The 20519-nt window shown below is 37.7% G+C and overlaps 1 protein-coding gene across 1 annotated transcript in view; it reads right to left on the bottom strand.

Moving 5' to 3' along the window:
• Window positions 1-20519, bottom strand: part of FHOD3 (formin homology 2 domain containing 3) — a 687613-nt gene that overhangs the window by 272529 nt on the left and 394565 nt on the right. The gene's annotated exons all lie outside the window — the stretch shown is intronic.

The following is a 20519-nucleotide window of genomic DNA, read 5'->3' as shown; positions in this document are numbered from 1 at the left end:
AATGGAGAGAAGCTACAAAGAACAAAACTTCAGCTCAGCTGCTAAATAATTAGTCACCTTCCAATTGAATGGGATGTCTTAAGAAGGAGTTAAAATTCTTGCCAGGGGAGGTAGTCAAGTAGAGGCTGGAGGGAAATTTGAGGAAGATACTGTAGAGGGTAGAAGATGAACTAAAAGCCCTAGAAGGTCCCTTTGATCTCTCCATCTCTATGACTGTGTGAAATCAGGCCGAGGAGTTAAAGCAGACATCCAAGACAAGCAAAAGGAGTTTCAAGATCAACAGAGCAGAACCCAAGACTGGTGGAACCAATAGCTCATTCTTCTTCTGAGACTAATACCAGACAGTGACTGAGCTCCTTAATTAAAATTAGCAGATTCTTGTAATCTGAGAGCCTTGACAACAAGAATCCTGACTTCTGATAGCTGTATAGCTTAAATTTTGGAAGAAAAATAACAGAAACTCCTATACATATGTATACAACAATCTACACACACACACACACACTCATACACAATATCCATGTATGTATATATATACATATGTCTATATATGTATATATACTCACGCATATACACATATGTTGATAATTTTTTTCTCTGTTTTCTGTGATTCCAATTCCTTTCCCTGATTTTGGACAATAACTCAACTGTAACTTAAAACTCTTGGCTGCCTAAGACAATGAGAAGTTAAATGACTTGCTTGTGGTCACACAGTGTATGTCAGAGGCAGGACTAATTCTAGATCCAAGCCCATCCCTTTTATCCACTATGTCTCCTGCTTCATATGTATGCATATGGATGTTATATGTGATATACATATATACAGAGATATTTATATCTACCTACATGTACATATATAACTGTTCTCTTTTGCTAATCTCATATTGTCTTAACAACCAAAATGACTAAAAAGAGCCAGGTTGTTACGACTTAGAGAATAAATGATAGTATTGTTTGATGTTCAGCATAAATTGGGTCACTCTAGCCTATGTTTCATCTATAGCATTTGGCTGAAGAGATTTCCATCCTATGGATGCTTTTGCAGAAGTAAAACAAAACAAAATGAAAAACCATCAATAGATAGGAAGATGGATGATAGAAGAATGACCTATGTGTCAATCCAGACTAGAAATTAATCTGAAGGATTAGTTTGAACCCCAAATGGCCTCCTGAGTACTTGGTCATAATTAGTGAAACATTTAGGGATGGGGAAGAACAAGGCAGAGTCCATTTGAGTACTTATTCCATCATTCTCCTAGTTGTATAAATTTCTCATCAATAACTATCCCATCCCACACTAAAATAGTTCTTCTTTTACCAACTAGACATAAAACCATTTTTAAAGCTCCATCAATCTCAAAATAAAAAGAAAGAACACAGAAAAGGATCAAAGAATAGCCATTCTTATTTATCCATTTAAACAGTATTAAATTCAATAAATATTTACTGAGCATCTTCTGTATCTTAAGTGTTGCACTGAGACTGGGGAGACACAAGATTTAAGCAAGACATAATTTCTGCCCTCATTAAGTTTACAGATTAGTAGAGGGATAAGCTATATACACAATTAATTGTAAGTATATAATTATCCAGGATAGGTACATTAGATGGAGTGTTATGTGAGATCAAAGCTAGAAGGGACTTTAGTAGGTCATTTAATGCTACTCCATTTTGTAGATAAGGAAACTGAGGCTCAGGGAAAGTCTCAAAGTCACTAAGTGGCATAGCTGTGAATTGAATTTATGTTACACCAGGGCTCCTTCCACCGCACCACCCAAAAGAGACATTGTAGGAGACTTGCTTCAAGGAGGAGGCAAAAGCATTATATGAATTTGGGCTATAAATGATGGATAATAATTCAACAGACAGAGAAAGAGGGGCACTACAGGCATAGGAAGCAGCACAGAGCTAGAAATGTGCAAGGTATATTCAGGAAACAGTCAGTCAACTATATTTTATTAAGTGCTTACTGTATACCAACACTGGAAATACAAAGAAAGGCAAAAAAAAAGAAAAAAGAAAAGAAAGTCTGTGCTCCTAAGAAGTTCACAGTCTAATAGGAAAGACAACGTGCAAACAACTATACACATACAAGATCTATAAAGGACAATTTGGAGATAATTAACAGAGGGAGGACACTAAGATTAAGGCAGACTGGGAAAGGCTCCTTGCAGAAACTGAACTTTAACTGAGACCTAATGGAAGCCAGGCAAGCTAGGAGGCAGAGATGAGAATACCGATAGTTTAGTTGGAGTAAGACAGGGCTAGGAGATAAGACTTTTGATCTCTTTGGTACAGATAACTCCTAGTTGAGAGAGTTGGCAGGGACTATAAACCAGGAATACAGACTGGCACCTAGCAGACTCTCACAACGGAGATAAACATCTCACATCCCTTCTTAGAATGGGAAATAGAGTAGGCAGCAAAGCATTGCCTAAAGTGCCTCAGCTATGCTTCCAGAAAGTTGAAGTGACCTCTTCAGGGATAAGCTCTCTTCAAAGTCAGAGAATGGGGATGTGGGGTGCGAAAGAGGATGGAGGATCCTTCAGCTGATGAAGCAACGGTGGCACAAGACCCTCAGAAGTTTAAATGCTCCGACAGATGTGTGCTCACAGTTGGAATTCCCCTCTCTGAGAACCCTCCTAGCTTTAAACTGGGAGTAGGGGCTCAGAGGTGCACGTTGTTTCAGCTTTAAAAGAGCAGAGAGGCTCCTTGACAGGAACTTGGATCAGAAAAAAAAAGTTTAATTAGTGTATCCATTTTAATGTGCCAGAAATGATCTGATCTGAGGAGAGGCGGGGGAAAGTCAAACTATTCGATACTTCAATTAATACAATGAATTCCTCTTGGTTCCATAAGGAAAATCTCAGTTCAAACAACCTGGCCAAATTTTCATTTTTAACTGGGATGTTTGATCACATGCAGACACTGCCTTGAAGAAAAATTCATTCCACTAAAGGGCAATCTAAAAAAACATTTTAAACTTCTTTTTAGTGCAAGAGACTTGGCTCTTGAATAGGGCAAGATCAAACCAAGATAAGATCAGCAAATAGTTCTGCTTTATGGAATTCTTTGGATGAGAGCAAAGAGATTAACAGTGAATCTGGAACCAATGTGAAATAAACAGCACGTGTATCTGTCAGATTTTGAAATAATATATATGTATGTATATTTTAAAATCAGTGACAGCAAGAACTTTCCTTTGAAACAGGGCAAAGGGCAAAGAAGAGAGAAGATCGATCATATTTCCTTGGATGCTTTTAATTCTGCTTCGCCACTTAAGAGTAGATGAAACTCTTCCAGAGAACTCTTCCTACTGTCTTCTTTTCCTTCCTATTTGATCCAGATATCGAACTCTCAGTGTGGGAATTCCCTCTGCCAAGAGAGATTAGCAACTTCAATGTACAATCTTAGAAAGATGCCTAGGGCACTGAGAAATAAAGAAACGTGTCCAAGGTCCTACAGCTAGTTATGTGTCTGAGATGGGACTTAAGCTCAGGTCTTCTTGTCTCCATTACCCCCCTTTTCCTCTGTGTGTGTATGTGTCTATACACACACATGTATGTGTATGTATATACATATATACACATGTATGTGTATATGTATGTTTTGTGTTGGTTATAGGTATGTGCGTGTATGTGTACATGTGTGCACGCAGGCATGTGTTGTATATGTGTACATGTATATGTTTATTATGTATATCTATGTATACGTAAATATGAATATATTTACACACATATTTTGTACTGTACATGTATGTGCATGTATATGTGTATATATGTGTGTTTATTTATGTGTATATACATGTGTACACATTTATATATATGTACATATACTGTTATAAACATGATTGATTGATTGATATATGTGTATATATTATTCCCTTGATTAGACTTAGTATTCCAGTGAAGAGTAAAGATAAAAAGAGAAATTAGCAGTTATGGAAATGATGACATAATTTATCTCAAACTCAAATGCTACTTCTTCCCCTGGGGTCCCTTGGTGAGGAATGATTTTCCCTCTCAAACCTAACACAGGTAGTTTGTCTTGCATCTCTGATGTGCTTATCATCTATAATTACATTAGCTCTTAGCACAGTGTCTGGCACACTGTAAGTTCTTAATAAATGTTTATTGATTAATTGATATTTATTTGTGTATGTATTATTCCCCTCATTAGCCTTATGAAGGCGAGAACTTTAATCTAAATTTTTTTATGTATTCTAAAACCTATCACAGTGCTAACTAAGCACAGAGGAGGTATGTGGTAAAGGACTGTCACTCTGGAACTTTTAGCTCAGATACAGGCTGGCCATTTTTCATTCTTATCCCAGATCTGTTTCTGACACTCTGGATATTGCCATCAAGTCCCCAATGCGGTACCTCCTCCAGAGCTTTTCAATTCCCTTTTAAATGTAAACTCCTCGAAGGTAAAGAATGAATTGTTTTTTGCTTTAATTGGTAATCCCAGAATTTATGTTAATTCTTCGTATCCTCACAACAACCTCGTGAGGTAGATGCTATTATGATCTTCATTCAATAGATGAGGAAACTGAAGCAGAGAGAAGATAAGTGACTTGCCTAGGGTCACCCAGTAAGTGTCAAGGCAGAATTCAAACTCAGATCTTCCTAATTCCAAGTCTCTCTTTCTATCCACTGCACCACCTAGCTGCTTCAAATGAGGTCAAAACAGGGAGAATGTGTACCTGAATTTGTGAAGGCGTATTCTAGCTTCTTTACTCTTTGTTTTGGGCTCAAAATCAAAACATATTATGAACCACTTTGACAAGTTTACTAGCAAGGTACCAGTGGGTATTATGGAAAATCATTTTTGCAAAATCAATCAATGAGGTTAAGTGAGATATTTGTTATTGTTGAGATATACTTATATGTATGTAGAAAATCAATGAAATATTTCTCTTGATATACACACACATATTTCACATATGTAAATACATGTTCATTATACATTTTCACAGTGTTTCCTAGAGGGAGCCAAAATCTCTAGAAAATATTTCTATTTTTTATAGCTTTTGTTCTATCTATAGTTGTTACTAAATTTATATATACACACCCACACACAGGTATACAGGTATACTCAATCTAATGGTATTAATAGCTTATGGGAAAAGATAACTTTTGGAGGAACAGCTTGCAAGGAACAGTTAATTCCATAGCAATGAGTTTAAAATGCAAGATGTGTTGGGTAAAGCCAAAATTCAGGCAATAAAAGCTTTAAAATCTGTTTTTACAGAGACTTGAGTTAAAAGAGCTGGGCTGGTGGGCCTACTTAAGGAATTATCATGAGATTGTGAAAAGACACTGGTTAAGGAATTTGGGGGAAAGGTAGGGTATCTTAGGGCTACATATATCTCCATTTTTGCAATGTGACCTTCAAGGAAAAAGGGTCAATGAAAACTATCCCCTGTGAGGGGTGTTCCAGCTACTACTCTGACTGAATCTCACCAATGAAATTAAATTAAATAATTTTCTTTTCGTGTAGTCAGCTGCTACTGATTCTCAGCAGTTTGCTTCTTGTTTTGTTTCAAAAAAATAAAACCCATCCTAATGGACAGTTTTGTCCTGAAGGCCTCAAAACTAAAGCACTTCTTCATGTCAAACTTACTCTAGACACATGATAGAACCAGGCAGATTCAAGTCCATTACGACTGACCAGGGACTTACTTGAATGAATGAACACTGAGAGCCTTCTTAAATAAAAATACAAAGACCTCACCCCCCCCAGAAAAGTGAAAGATGACCAGAAGTTACATATCTCAGTAGCAAACCCAAGTCCTAGAAGCTTTTAAAAAGAGTAATAGGGACTTGAAGAGGTGGCATGAGCACTAGTTACTTCTCTGTTATCTATCTGATAAGAGAGAACACAATATAGCAAGAGTCACTGAGGTTTTAAAAGAATGTGAGATTAGGGATAAATATATAAGCCATATCAGAAGCTTTAACTGGGCCTTAATGAGAAAGAACTCAACCTGACTGTGCTAGTGAGTGCATATTAATGAACTGCAGGTGGGGTATGGAAAGCAAACTGGCCTGACAGTTTAGGTGGTCTGGGCTCAAGTTGCCACAAGAACACTAACTGTGTAATCCTTCCTAAGCCTGAGTGTTTGCTACCATACAAGTTCCATGGAGGTCAAAGTGGGTAGGCATAGCAGCTGGGTGGCACCATGAATACACTGCTGGGCTCAGACATTCAGTTGGTGTCAGAAGACCTGAGTTCACCATCAATTCTCCCTTTGTTCCTCTCCTTCAATAAACCCATGTGGTTACACCAGAGATGGGGGATGCCCAGAATGACATCAGCAGAACAGGCTCAGTGCATTGTGGGTGAGGCATGTTTATATAGTAGCTCACCCAGATGCCACCTAGACATCTGTCCAGCCAGTGTCCTAAGAGGGTGGGGAAACTACAAGTTTCTGTGGCAATAGGAATTTTGTCAATGGAACAAAACCTTCCATCTTGCCCTCACCTAGCTAGAAAACCAGCTCACTTATTCCTGCTCCTTGACTAGAAATGACTGAGATTCTAGATACTGACCACAGCTTTGGAGTCAGAAAGGACCTAAGAGGTCACAACAGTACAAGCTTAATTATTACCGATAAAGAATAAGGACCAGAGAGTTTGACCTGCCCAACAGTATACAACTAGCAAGTGGGATTTGAACTCAGGTCCTCTGATTCCAAATTCAGCAATGGATCATGCTGTCTCTCATGAATCCAGTGAAGTACAAAGCAGCACAGAAGGAATCAACCATGACCACCCAGGACTGCCATCACTACCCTCACCTTCTCTCCCAGGAAAGTAGGTGACGCTACAACTCAGAATGAGGGCAGTGGTAGGGGAGACCACTGCTGGCTGCTTCTTTCAATCAGGACCAGAAATTAACCTTTGTAAGTAAAGTATAAGAAACATATGGAATACTTTACCCCATATGTCATGTGATTCTGTGTATCCAGCAATCCCATGGATTTGGTGATTGTTCTAATTTCATCTTATCATTAGGGAGGCATGGGAGTACTTATGTTCCTCTCTGCCTATTGCCAACAGAACTATAAGGACCAGGTACTATCCTATCAGTCCCCTTCCACCCCCAACCCTGGGACTGCACAGTTATCCTGGCCACAGGTATTCTAGTCCCCTTGAATGGAAGTTGTCAGGCCCACGGTGCCATTGAACAAGAATGTTTGGGGAAAAAAAAAAACAAAACCTTTGAAAAATGCTGATCCATCCTCTCCATCTTCCCTACTGGGGCCCTTATATGAAGAATAAGTCTTTTCCATGACTATCAGAATCTCAATGGCAACATCTCCTCATCATCCCTGACCTTTCAAACATGCTACATCAGAATATCCCCTTCCCTGAAACGGATCCATGGTGGCCCTACCCATAATCTTTTTCAGATTTAGGAGGGAAACTTAAAATGGAAAATAGCATTTCAGACCTCTCAGGAACAATTTGAGGGATAATGTCACATCAGGAAGATTGTGCAGCATCTGAGGGGTAGGTGGCACAGTACAAATGGACCCAGGAAAGTTGGAGGCAGTGCAACTAAGAGGGTGATATTTGACCACTGAGGACCTCCAGCTATTCCTGGAATTCCCACACTATTACTAAGTGCTGCTCTACTCTCATGCACTTCTGCCTTGACTGAACATCTCGCAGACCTTTCCCAGTACTCAGCTTTTCTTTAGATGCCCAAACATCAAGGAGGCTTTTAAGAAACTGAAACGATAATTCACTATGACCTCAATAGTAATATATTCAGATTCAGACAAGACCCATCCTACAGAAACAGATGCTCTTTTTCATTATCAACAGATGCCATGTTCTCTCAAGTCAAACACTTTCTAAAGGTACTTTAGCAATTTGTGTATTTTTTCATGGAAGCTTTCAATAGTTGAAAGAAAAAATACACACACACACATGTATTTGGAGAAGAAAAATGAGTCATCAAAGAGGAAGTACTTGAAGTTTGGTTTCATCACTTGGAGGAATCCAACACCCTATGGTAGTCCTCATAGACCATAAGAACTTAAATCCCCTCCAACAGTCCAGAAACTCAACCTGTGACAAATAAAGTAGCCATATTTCTTCATCTGGTTCAATTTCTCTGTAGTTCAAAGCCAGTTTAGTCATCCAGTTGTGTCCAACTCTTTGTGACCCGGACCACTACCATCCACTGGGTTTTCTTGGCAAAGATACTGGAGTAGTTTGCCATTTCCTTCTCCAATGGATCACCTTTTGTCAGAACTCTTCACTACTACCTGTCCATCTTGAGTAACCTTGCATGGCATAGCTCATACTTTCATCGAGCTACACAATTACCTCTTCCATGAAAGGCAGTGATCCAGGAGGGGCCGCCGTAGCCCATACTAACTAATGAATCCTCAATCCATCCTTTGAAGCCCAGTTCTCATAGCACTATCTCCACATAGTCTTCCTTTATCTCTCAATCTTTCCTCAATCAGATTTCATGTAGTACAACGCATGTCTCTGATGCACAGATTGGGCATTTTTGTTCCACAGTAACCTGTGTATATGACATTGCCTATCATCCCCCTCCATTATCAGGCAACCATAAACACAATGAAACATCAAGTGCAGTGACTATACATCTTATCTAAACTTTTTATTGGCCCTAGTGTCTAGCACAGAGCTCTGAACACTAGGAATTTAATAAATGTTTGCTCTCTAACTGAATTTAAATGTGGACTAAATAATACAGTCGGGAGGATCTGAAGCTAAACAACTAACCTTGTAGAACATTGATTCATAATCACTAGAGCTCATCCTGAAAAGTATCCTTTTGATGGGCCTACTTGAAATTTTCATAAATAGCTTAGATAAAAGCATAGGTGGATTGCATACTAAACGTGTAGATAATTGAAAGATGAAGAGACAGCTAACATCCCTCATGGCTGAAAACAGGTTCAAGATTATGATAACTGACATCTTCATTGTGCTTTAAAGTTTACAAAGTATTTTAGATACATTATCTCATGTGAGCCTCACAGTAGCAGGTATGGGTATAAAATCTTTACATCAAGCTCTCATAATTTCTAACCTAGCTAGAGCAGCTCCCTAATTCGTCTCCCGGCTTCATCTCTTCCCACTCCAGTCCCTCCATTACGGCTATCCACATAATTCTCTTTAAGTACAATAATTTTCTTTAAGTCACCTGCTCACATGACTCCCTTATCCAATCAACTCCAGGGCACCCTTTTGTCTCCAGGATAAAATATAAAATCTTCTGCATAGTTTTTAAAGCATTTCATAGCCTGGATCCAAGCTACCTGTCTAACCTCACTAGAGGTTATTCTTCAGCTCTTGTGCTCTCCAAACCAGCCAAACTGGCCTTCTCTCTGTTCCTTACGTATAGTACTCAACCTGTGCCTAGAATGCATTCACCTCCAGCCTCTTTACTTCCGCTTCATGAAATCCCTTTTCCTTCAAGACATAGGTCATCCACCCATGAAGTCTTTTCTGATCCCCACACAACTGCCAGTGCCCTTTCTGTGTGACCCTGGGCAAGTCACTTAACCTTGTTTGCCTCCATTTCTCATCTATAAAATGAGCTGGAGAAGGAAATGGCAAACCATTCCAGTATCTCTGACAAGAAAACCCCAAATGGGGTGATGAAGAGTCAGACATGACTGAAATGACTCAACAATAATGGCAATATTTATTCTGTATAGATTTAAATAGGTACTTATTGTCTCCCCCTTAGAATACAAACTGTTTAAAATTAGAGATTGTTTCCAATTGCACCTAGCAGAGTGCCTGACAAATAGTGGATGCTTACTACATGCTTGCTGAATGATTAATCGATAGTCCTGTTGTAGTCCTATGCAAGTCAGATAACATTTGAAATACTGCATTAGATTCTGGGTGCCATATTTTAACTAGTGTGTTTTTCAGAGGTCAGTAATCAGAGTGGTAAAGGGTCTAAAAACTATGTTATAAGAAGATGGGAGAAGGAACTGGGAATGTTTTGCCTTGAAAAGAGAATTTATAAAATATACATGAAAAACATCTTCATGCATGAAACATACATGTGTGAAACCTGTCTTTAAAGAACTATCACACAGAAGAGGGAGCAGGCTTGCTCTGTTCAGCTTAAGGAGGCCTAACTAGAGCCAGTGGTTAGAAGTCATATAAGTCCGATTTTGTTTCAGCATTACAAATTTTTTTAACAATGAGAACTGACCAATGATGAAATGGCTTATCTTCATAGATAGGAGCTTCCCCAATACTAGAATTATTTAAGCAAATTACCTTACAGAGATATTGTAGGAGGAGTTTTTAATAATGTAAAGGAAGCTGTACCAGATGAACTATAACGTCTTTCTTAATTCTTAATTCTTGTTCAAAGATTCTAGTTCAATCCCTTTATCAGAACAATAATCACTCTGCAACATGCCTGTATTAGATGATATTCTAGGCTTTCCTTGAATTGTGAAGTAAAAATTCACTTATTCACAAAGCAGCCAATTTATCCTTGGAATGGCTTAGGTTTGTCAACTTTTGTCTAAATATTTTTCATATCCCTCCTAGTTCTAAGATCCTTCCTATCTATCATTGATAATGTCAAGAAAATGATTTTTGTACAAAGGTTAGACCTAGTTTGTTAAAACTCTTGTTCTTTTCCTTAAGGAAATTATAAAAGTAGAATGCAATAGTAGTGTTTTTTTAAGCAAATATCACCTTTTCTTGTAATACCAATAGAAACAATATTTAACATATGTTCAACTTAGCAGCAGACAAATATGTACGTATATATATACATACACATGTATATGCATATATGAACTGTTTCCCTCAAAAATACATCAATATATCAATACTTTGTAGGATTGGGACTCTGATTTCCTTCTATGCAAATCACAATTCATGCTTTCTTATCTTGTTCAATTCTTGTCAATTGGTCAATCAACAAGCATTTATTAAATATCTACTGGATGCCTTCTACTATGCTAGGCAGTAAGGATAGAAAGAAAAAAAAGAAAATAGTCCCTGATCTCAAGGAGATTAAATTCTATCAACAACACAAACACATATAATTAAACAAACTATACACAAAGTTAAATGCCAAGTAATTTTTTGGTGAGATCAGGAAAGATATCATGTAGGAGGTGGCATCTGAAGTGATCTTTGCATGGAGGAAGGGATTCTAAGAGAGGCAGGTGAGGAGAGAGAGTGGTGAAAAGCCACTGACATAGGAGGTGGAATGTTGCATACAAGAAACTGAAGTACAAGGAACCGTGTACAAGGACTGGACGACTCAGGCAATTTGACTAAAACACAGAGTATGAAGGTGGACATGTAGGCTAGAGTGAGATTGTGAAAGGCTTTACAAGTCAAACAGAAGAGTCTGTATTTTTTCCTAGAGGCGTGAGGAAGGCACTGAAGTTTTCCAAATGACTCTGCATTCTTTCTCAAGCAAATGTTACACAAAAGAAATAAAATAGTTCATTAAAATTGACAAAGCATCTGCTTATATATTCAGATCATCTATTGCTCCAAGTAGAAATGGATGATATCATTAAATACTAAGCTAATCAGATACCACTTAAGAAGACTAAATTTTTAAATCATTTTTTTAATTTAAAAGAGTACAAATGTAACTAAGTTTTGCTCTCCCTAACATACAGTTATTCTATCTTCTGGAAAGATTTTCTTAGAATGTTGTGAGAAATATAAGCAAGTTTAGTCTGTAGTTCCAAACCAGTTATCTGCCTGCTTGTTCATGGTGGCTCCAACTACCGAGGACGTCAGCAAAACTGTGGAAGGAGCTGAAAGGTGATTCCTTACTGGCACTAGTATTGAACTTTGTTTCAACAAAGAGTTCTTAAATATTGCTATCCTGTTTAATCCTTTTTATAAAACTCTTGGCCCTCTATTCCATTTCTCTGCTAATAATATATTCCTTAAATGGGCACAAAAAGATCCATCAGCCAGAATCCCTTTTTTAGTGAATTCTTTAGAAAGGGACATTGGCATTTTCATTCCACGGCTCATGAAGGCAGGCATTATTGTCACTGTGGGACTCCATAGACAATGTAGAAATGAATCATATTGTTCAAACAAGTGGGCAATTTTCGTATCAGCTAGGACTTGTGCTTTTAAACTACATACTAAATACTAAAAGTATTCAAATACTTGAGTCCACAGTTTAGCCCACAAGACAAAGGTTGAGCAAAAATTCCTCCCACTGAAGTCTCAGAACTTTAGTATAAACCTAAATTAAGCCTTCTTACAGTTCCTTCCTACATTTTGGGCAGCATTTCTTTTCAGGAAAAAATAAGCTAAAAAGCTGTGCTCAGATAGAGGTATTATTAGAAACACCTAGCAGCAAACAATTTTTCTTCTGTTAAAGCTGGAGTAAGCAAAGGCAGAATATTTTTTTTCAATTCTACACTTATACACAAATCTAATATGTGTGGGGCACTGTGCTAGACTGAGTAGGTTACAGTGGGACTGTGAAGCATTCCTGCCTTCATGGGGTTTACAATCCAGTAGAAGAGATGAGTCAGGCACACATGTAACTCTTCATTGATTCAGGATAACAATAACAATAATAATAGCTAGCATTCATACAGCACTTCAAGTTTTACAAGGCACTTTGTCTATTCAATCTCATATGATCCTCACAACTACACAGGGAAGTAGGTGCTATCAACATTCCCATTTTACAGATGATGGGGTTAAGGCACTTGACCAGAGTCACACAGCTAGTAAGTGGCCCAGGCAAGATCCAAATTCTTGTCTTCCTAATGCTAAGTCTACCACACCATCCGCCATGCCACCTAGCTGTGTAAGCACAAAGGAAGGGACAAGATTCATAGCTATGAATTTAGATTTCATAGTCCCCTGGCATATTGCAAGGGTATTTCCCAGAGGAATGGCCTGGGAAAGGGGCTCTCTTGAAAGTGCAGTAAGAGAGGCATAAAATGTGATGAAGTCAAGATCAGGTATTGCAGGGAGGGCTAAGAAAGGCTTGAGATAATGAGGTCCATGGCTGCCAACTACAAACAAATGCCCCAGACCTTCAGAATACACAGGTCTGGCAATGAAAAATGTTCACATGATCTTTAAGAGGATAAAACTGGTTTTTAAAATATAACTTTGGAGAATCAATTCCCTAACAAAACAAGTATCTGCTTGTGACTCTGAGGGTGTGGGGGGGCACATGTTTGAGCACCAAAATCTATATCGTTTTATCTTAGCTTGCTACTACACATGCATATTCTTTAAGAGAGAAATATATTATAATGGGGAACAAAGCAAAAACATCAGCAGCATCCCCAAAACTTTATCATTTGGAAAGACAAGAATTATTTTAAAAACATTTTTTACATTCTCTTGCTTAAAGAGAATGCACGTTGATTTATTTTAATCAATCCATTAAAACTTAGTATTCTAAACATTCTTTTCCGAAATGGCTCAGATTGGCCTTAATTCTCATTACTTATCAAAAAACCACAGAAAATATTGGAAAGAGGTTTATGATTTTGACATTCTTGGAACAAAATGGAAACTGTTGGGTACATGTTATTATTATTCTGTTTCACTTAATTGTCTGTCTTAATAATAACCTCAGTCCTATTTTTCCCCAAGGGCAACCGTCAAAGAAATGCTCTTTCAACACTGATTACTGCATGAAAATTAAGGCGAATAAGCTGCCAATTCTAGGCTGGAGACAGGAATTTAATCTACATGCAGAGAGAAAACAAGGTGTCAAACTTTTGAGAACCTTGCTGACATTTAGAGATATTTACAATGCAAATTTTCACAAGTGTTCCCTGAAAAAAAATGACAAACACTTCTCCTAACTCCAAAAAATCCATTCCCAAGAAAGTTCCCCAAGATAAATTTAATAATAAGTTAGATCTAAAGGTCACTCAACACTTATATGCTTAATTAATAACTTGGTGTTGGGGAGTGGGAGTGGGAAGAAGGGTAACAGGGCGTGCCCAAACCACCAACTCTTCTGCAATAGAAAAATGATTCTAGTTATTTCTGAGTAACTTTTCCACAAAGGCATTATTGCAACCCATCCCTGTCTCTTCCTGACATCTTACTGCCCTACAGAAGTTGACTTTGTCTCTCTTCTATTCTTTCCATTTTCTTATCAATAACCACAGTTTCAATTCCAGATTCATGTAAAAAATATTAGAAGAGTTCATTTTCTAGACCATTCTTGTCAGAAATATTTTTGCAATAAGCCATTAGACTATGAATTTCATCTGTGGCTTTAGATCCCACAACATGAACTGCTTTTATTATGCTGGCTGATTTAATAAATTAAGAGAAATTTAAAGGATCATGAAAAAAATAAAAATAGCAGAGATTCTAAGCCTCTTGAGGGAAAAAAAAAATCTTTATCTTAAATACCTATGGACCCTGAGCAAAGGTGTAGAAGCAAGCACTGAAATATAAAACTGACAGGTTGTGATTGGTACAACAGAGAGGGTACCCACCCTAATGAGATCATGATTGACTGAATGATTGATGGATCATTTTGAAGTATCAAATGAATACCTGTAGGAGCATGTGTATTATCACGAAAGAATCCATAATATCAAGAGATGAAATGATACATAGATATGCCCTTAACAATGAATATTTTGAATGATCAGTCCATCAGATAAAAAAAAAATCTATTAAATATCTACTGTTTGAAGCACTGTAAGAAAACACAGATCAAGTATACCGTATTGCCCCTTCCCTCAGGGAGCTTACATTCTCATGGAGTCTTAGAATTGAAGGGGATCTCTGAGGTTACCTAATACAACCCATACCTGATGAATAGAACTAGCATGCATACATACAATATATATGATACAATACAGACATTCAATGAGAAAGCAATTAAGAGCAACCAGAGAACTAAACAGAGCGCTGACTCTCAGAGTCATAGGAGTCTGGAGGAGACCCAGTTCAGCATGTGTAGAGAAGGCTTCACACACAAGGAAGGGTTGGAATTGAGCCTCAGGATTTAGGTTACAATAGCGAGATGGAAGTATTACATTTTACATGGAGAAAAGACCTTGAAGAAAGATCCAGAGATAAGCACTGAGAGATCAGGCTGTCTAAAACCAAAGTTATGGAGGATGAAATCCTGGAAAATACATGTAGATAACTAATGGAGGACTGATTGGAAAAAACCATCAAAGCAAAGGGAAAACCATGAAATTTGGACTTAATTTGTTAGGCAACAGGGAGAAGTATACTATATTTGCTTGAGCAGGGTCACAGCAAGATGAAAATGGTACTTGGGGAATTTTGCCCAGTCAGAGTTTGCCGTAGGTATTGAAGGGAAGTAAAACTATAAGCCAAGAAATCAGCTTTTACTTGAATCTAGGCATGAGGTGATGATGGCCTGGATTGATTTTGGAACAAAATATAGACTCCTCTTTTTGGTTTTTAAAGCCCTTCACAACTTGGTTCCAACTTCTCTCCAAATGCACTATAAATTTCTCTCAGTCAGTTAACAAGCATTCTTTAAGCACCTACCACATGCCAAGCACTATGTTAATTGCTGGAAATACAAAGAAAGGAAAACAGAGTTCCTACTCTTTAGGAGCACAAAGTCTACTAGGGGAGATAATAAGCAAAGAATTACGTAAAAACAAGCCATAAACAGGATAAATAGGAAGGGGTGAACAGAGAAGAAACTAGAATGAAGGAGAATTAGGAAAGGTTTCTTTTAGAAATTTTGGGGCACCTAGGTGGTGCAGTGGATAGGGCACCGGCCCTGAAGTCAGGAGGACCTGTGTTCAAATCCGACCTCAGAACAAACACTTGACACTTACTAGCTGTGTGACCCTGGGAAAGTCACTTAACCCCAATTGCCAAAAAAAAAAAAAAGGATTTTTAGGAGGGATCGAAGAAAGCCAGGGACATGAGGAAGCAGAGATGAGAAGGCAGAGCATTCCAGGCCTGAAAGACAGCCAGAAAAAAGGCCTGGAGTCATGAGATGGGGTGTTGTGTTCAGTGACATCAAGACGGTAAATGTCAGAAGCCCTTTGGACTGAAAGGCCCTTTTGATGTTCCTCACATACTTCATTTCCCTTCGCCATACATTTGCATTGTCTGTCCCACATGCCTCGAAAGAACTTTCCTACGTTGGTCCCAGAGAATCTTAAAGATGGCAATTAAATAGAATAAAATAAATAGAGAATAAAAATAGAAAGGCAAATCCAAGAAATACTTCAAAGGAAGACAACCCTTAGAGGCAAATGAGCTCTATAGGGAATTACAGAATCAGAATATTAAAACTAGAATGTATTCTTCTTGCTCAGGCTCACATAGCTAGTAAGTATATTAGACAGGATTTGAACTCAGGTCTTCCTGACTCCAAGTCAAGCGTTCAATATACTAAATCACTTAGCTGCCTACATTTCAAGTTGGGGGGAGGGGTTTGTACAGAAATGAAAGAAATTTGCCATTTACATAAAAATATTTTGGGGGAGAATGGGCAGACCTCCAATTTCACCAGCTTAGTGATTTCCTCTATCAATGTAGTTTGACAGCTTTCTGCAACTCATATTCTTAATGCAAGAAATTCTTACACTTATTTATATCATGGACCCCTTTGGAAGTCCAGTGAAGATACCGGACTCATTCTCAAATACTGTTTTTAAATGCATGAAACAAAATACATAGTTATTACAAAGGAGACAATTTACATTGAAATATAGTTATCATTTTTGTAAAAAATGCAGATTCCAGGTTAAGAACCCCCATCTTAGAGAACTGTCTAAAGCACTGAGAAGTTAAAATTTCTTACTCAGGGTCACAAAGCCAGCAGAGGTCAGAGGGGATTTGAACTCAGATCCTCCTGTCTCCTAGTCCAACATCCACTACACCATGCTAGTCTCTAATGTCAAAATGAGGACTCTGATAGCTGAATAACTTGGGCATCTGCATATCATCCAGGGGAAGCTAGATGGCTTAGTGTCATGGAGTCAGGAAGACTTGAGTTCAAATATGGACTCAAGACACTTACTAGCTATGCGATCCTGGGCAAATCATTTAACCTCTATGTGCCTCGGTTTCCTCATCTGTAAAATTGGACCAATAGTACTACTTCCCAGGGTTGTTGTAAGGAACAAATGAGATAACAATTGTAAGGCACTCAGCACAATGCTTGGCACATAATTAGCACTATATAAATATTAACTATTATTACTGTTATTATTCATAAATGAGGTAATAATTATAAAGTGCTTAGCACAGTGCATGGCACATAATAAGTGCTATAGCCTGATACATAGTAAACATTATATAAATATTATTTATTATTACTATTATTATTAAATACGAAAATAATTATAAAGCACTTAGCACAGTGTCTGGCCCATGGTAAGTGCTATATAAATACTGGCTATTTATCATCATCATCATCATTATCTTCATCATCATCATCATGACATGACAATAGAAGAAATACATCTTATAACAATATATTAAATACAAAAAGTTTGGGCACTTTGAGGTGGTCTTTGAAGGATGCTATTTATTGTTTCCAATAACTATAAAAGTATTATCAGAGTTTCAACTTACAGGGAAGTCATTCCAGAATTTTACTTTATTGTCTCTTTTTCCCTAAAGCCCAAATTTGCACACTTCCCTCTCCCCTTCCCCACTGACAGCCCCCAGGGGTTCTGCCTTGGGCACACCCTGATAGCTATGACTAGCTAGCCTGGGGCTTCTTGCCTCTTTGAGGCTAAAAGCATCAGAGGGGTGCATGAAGCAGGTTAGTTGTTGGAACCTATCAATTAACTTACTAAACTACTTACTAATGAGTCTGCTCCAAGACAGATATCAGCACCAAATTTGAAACTCAAAGGAGACTCAGAGACAGGGTTTGGTAAATGCCTATACTCCTTGTTTTTCTAATTATCTTTAACCCTGTCAAGACTGAATTCATTACATGTACGGTGTCCTCAGGACACATGATTCCTCTCACTTCCCTGAAGTGGAAAAAGTGTCCAAATTCTCAAGTAATCTCTGGGTTTCTCCTTTTATTTGTTTCCCTTTCCAGTTTACGGTTATTATAAAAAGTTTCTTTACACTCAGTCATGGAAAGCTGGAGATGAAAGTGACAGATAGCATCTGGTTTGAACTTTACAGATAAAGAAAGTGAATCATTGATATCTGGCAAATTAGAGGCCCAGGAAAACCAGACTTCCACCCAAGGGCAAATCTGCTCATAAAACTCTTTCCCTAAGCCATTTTATTAGCTTATTTGGTGTGCTTTCTGCTTACAGAAATTGTTCCAATGAATTTTTCCCCCTTTTAAACATCATAATAGTTTAAAGGCAACATAATATATCTTTATTACATAAGATACTAAGAGAAATTTGGGACATATATGGAACCCTAGTTTCTACACAAAACCTAACCATGAGGGTTTTACAACTGATCAGTGCTTAGCACATTGCCTGGCACATAATAAGAGCTTAAAAAATACTAGCTGATTTATTGACAAACCTACGAAGTCTTCTCACTAACATTATCATCCCATGGCAAAACTTTTACTAACGGCAGAGTCATTACTTGTGGAGTCAGGAAGAGCTGAATTCAGATCTGACCTCAGATACTTCATAGCTGTATAAGCCTGGGTAAATCATTTAACTTCTCTTTGCCTCAGTTTCCTCATCTGTAACAGGGGGATGATAATAGCACCTACCTACCAGGGTTGTTGTGGGGAATCAAATGAAATAATAATTGTAAAGCATTTAGCATAGTGCCTGGCACAAAGTAAATGTGATATAAATATTGGTTATTATTACTATTATTATGAAATGAGATTATAATTATAAATTTTGGTAGCAGTCAACTTACGACCTGAAAGGGAAAAATGTGTGCACAGATTTTAAAACATCATATAAATAAAAAAATGTAATTATATCAATCTTATATCTTGGCTTTTGAAAGCTATGGAATGACAAAGTTAAAAGAAGGAAAATAAAAAAATTAATAATAAATAAAGGTTCCTTTCCCAAATCTCCTAAAGTTTAAAAGAAAAAAAAATCTTCCTGCTAGATAGGTCAAATCCAAATTACCTTTTTTTTTTTTTGGTAAGGCAATTGGGGTTAAGTGACTTGCCCAAGGTCACACAGCTAGTATGTGTCAAGTGTTTGGTCTGAGGCCAGATTTGAACTCAGGTCCTCCTGACTTCAGGGCCGATGCTCTATCCACTGCACCACCTAGCTGCCCCCAAATTACTTTTTGACTTTCAGCCTGATAACAAAACAGAATTAACAGAAAATACTGTATTTTAAAAGCATATACACATTGTGGTTAAATGTCAGGGGCTTAATATCTAAAGCAGACGTGTCAAATTCACAGCCTACAAAATTCCCGAGCATAGCTGAACCAGATTAAAATGCAATTGGGAATGTTTAACAAAATAAATAAAAATACAGCATAGATAATGTTAATGTGTAGCTTTCCAGGTTAATACGTGGCTCACAAAGTTCAATTTCTACTTTGATTTGATACCATCGATCTAAAGCAAGAAATAATATTTAATAAATATATCAATTAAGATCCTTTTAAAATTTCTTTGGCAAATCTGCATTGGAATTAAATCTCTGTTCTTCCCTATAATCATTAGTCCCCACTTCCTATTGTTCAGTCGCTTTTCAGTCCTGTCCAGCTCTTCACAATCCCATTTTGGGTTTTCTTGGCAAGGACACTGGAGTGATTTTTGCCATTTCCTTCTCCAGCTCATTTTACAAGTGAAAAAACTGAGGCAAACAGGTGCCCAGGGTCACACAGCTAGTAAGTATCTGAGGTCAAATTTGAACTCAGGAAGAGCAGTCTTCCTTACTCCAGGGCTGGCACTCTATGCACCATGGCGCCACCTAGCTGTCCCTTTAGTCCACACTAATTAGTCATAATTTGTTAGCATTTCCACAAATATGATTGAATTTCAAACAGTGTCGCAGACTGAAGTTCAGTCCATATTTTCACACTTTATAGATGGGGACAGTGAAGTTCAATTAAGTTAGTAAGTAATTTAAGTTACACTATCTTTTTCTTCAGCACCATATAGTGGAAAGTACACTGGAATTAAGAGATCAGGGTCTGAGTCCCAGATTCACCGTTTTCTAGTCATGTGACCTTGGATAGATCATTTAAATTCTTTAAGTCCTAAGTTTCTCATAAATGATTATCTCTGTCTACGTTATAGGAATAGTGTTGTTGACCTATTAGGGAGGCAAGGTACTTTAAACTTAGAGAGGAATTTATCAATGAGGATTGATTAGTGTGCTAGACACTAGGCTAAGCTATGGGGATATGAAGAAAGACTACTTCCTGCCCGCCCAGAGCATATATTCTAATGGAGACAACACATAAATAAATAGGTACATACAAGGCATATAAGAATACAGAGAAGGTAGTCTGAGACAGACAGCCCCAGCAGCTGGGAGAATCAGAAAAAGCATCCTACAAAACTTGGGATTTGAGCTGATCGTGAAGAAAACC

Source organism: Vombatus ursinus, unplaced genomic scaffold (genome assembly GCF_900497805.2).
Source record: "Vombatus ursinus unplaced genomic scaffold, bare-nosed wombat genome assembly UNPS02014791.1, whole genome shotgun sequence".
NCBI classification, from domain to species: Eukaryota; Metazoa; Chordata; class Mammalia; order Diprotodontia; family Vombatidae; genus Vombatus; species Vombatus ursinus.
The sequence above is the reverse complement of the archived record's forward strand: the minus strand, read 5'-3'. Positions and strand labels throughout refer to the sequence as shown.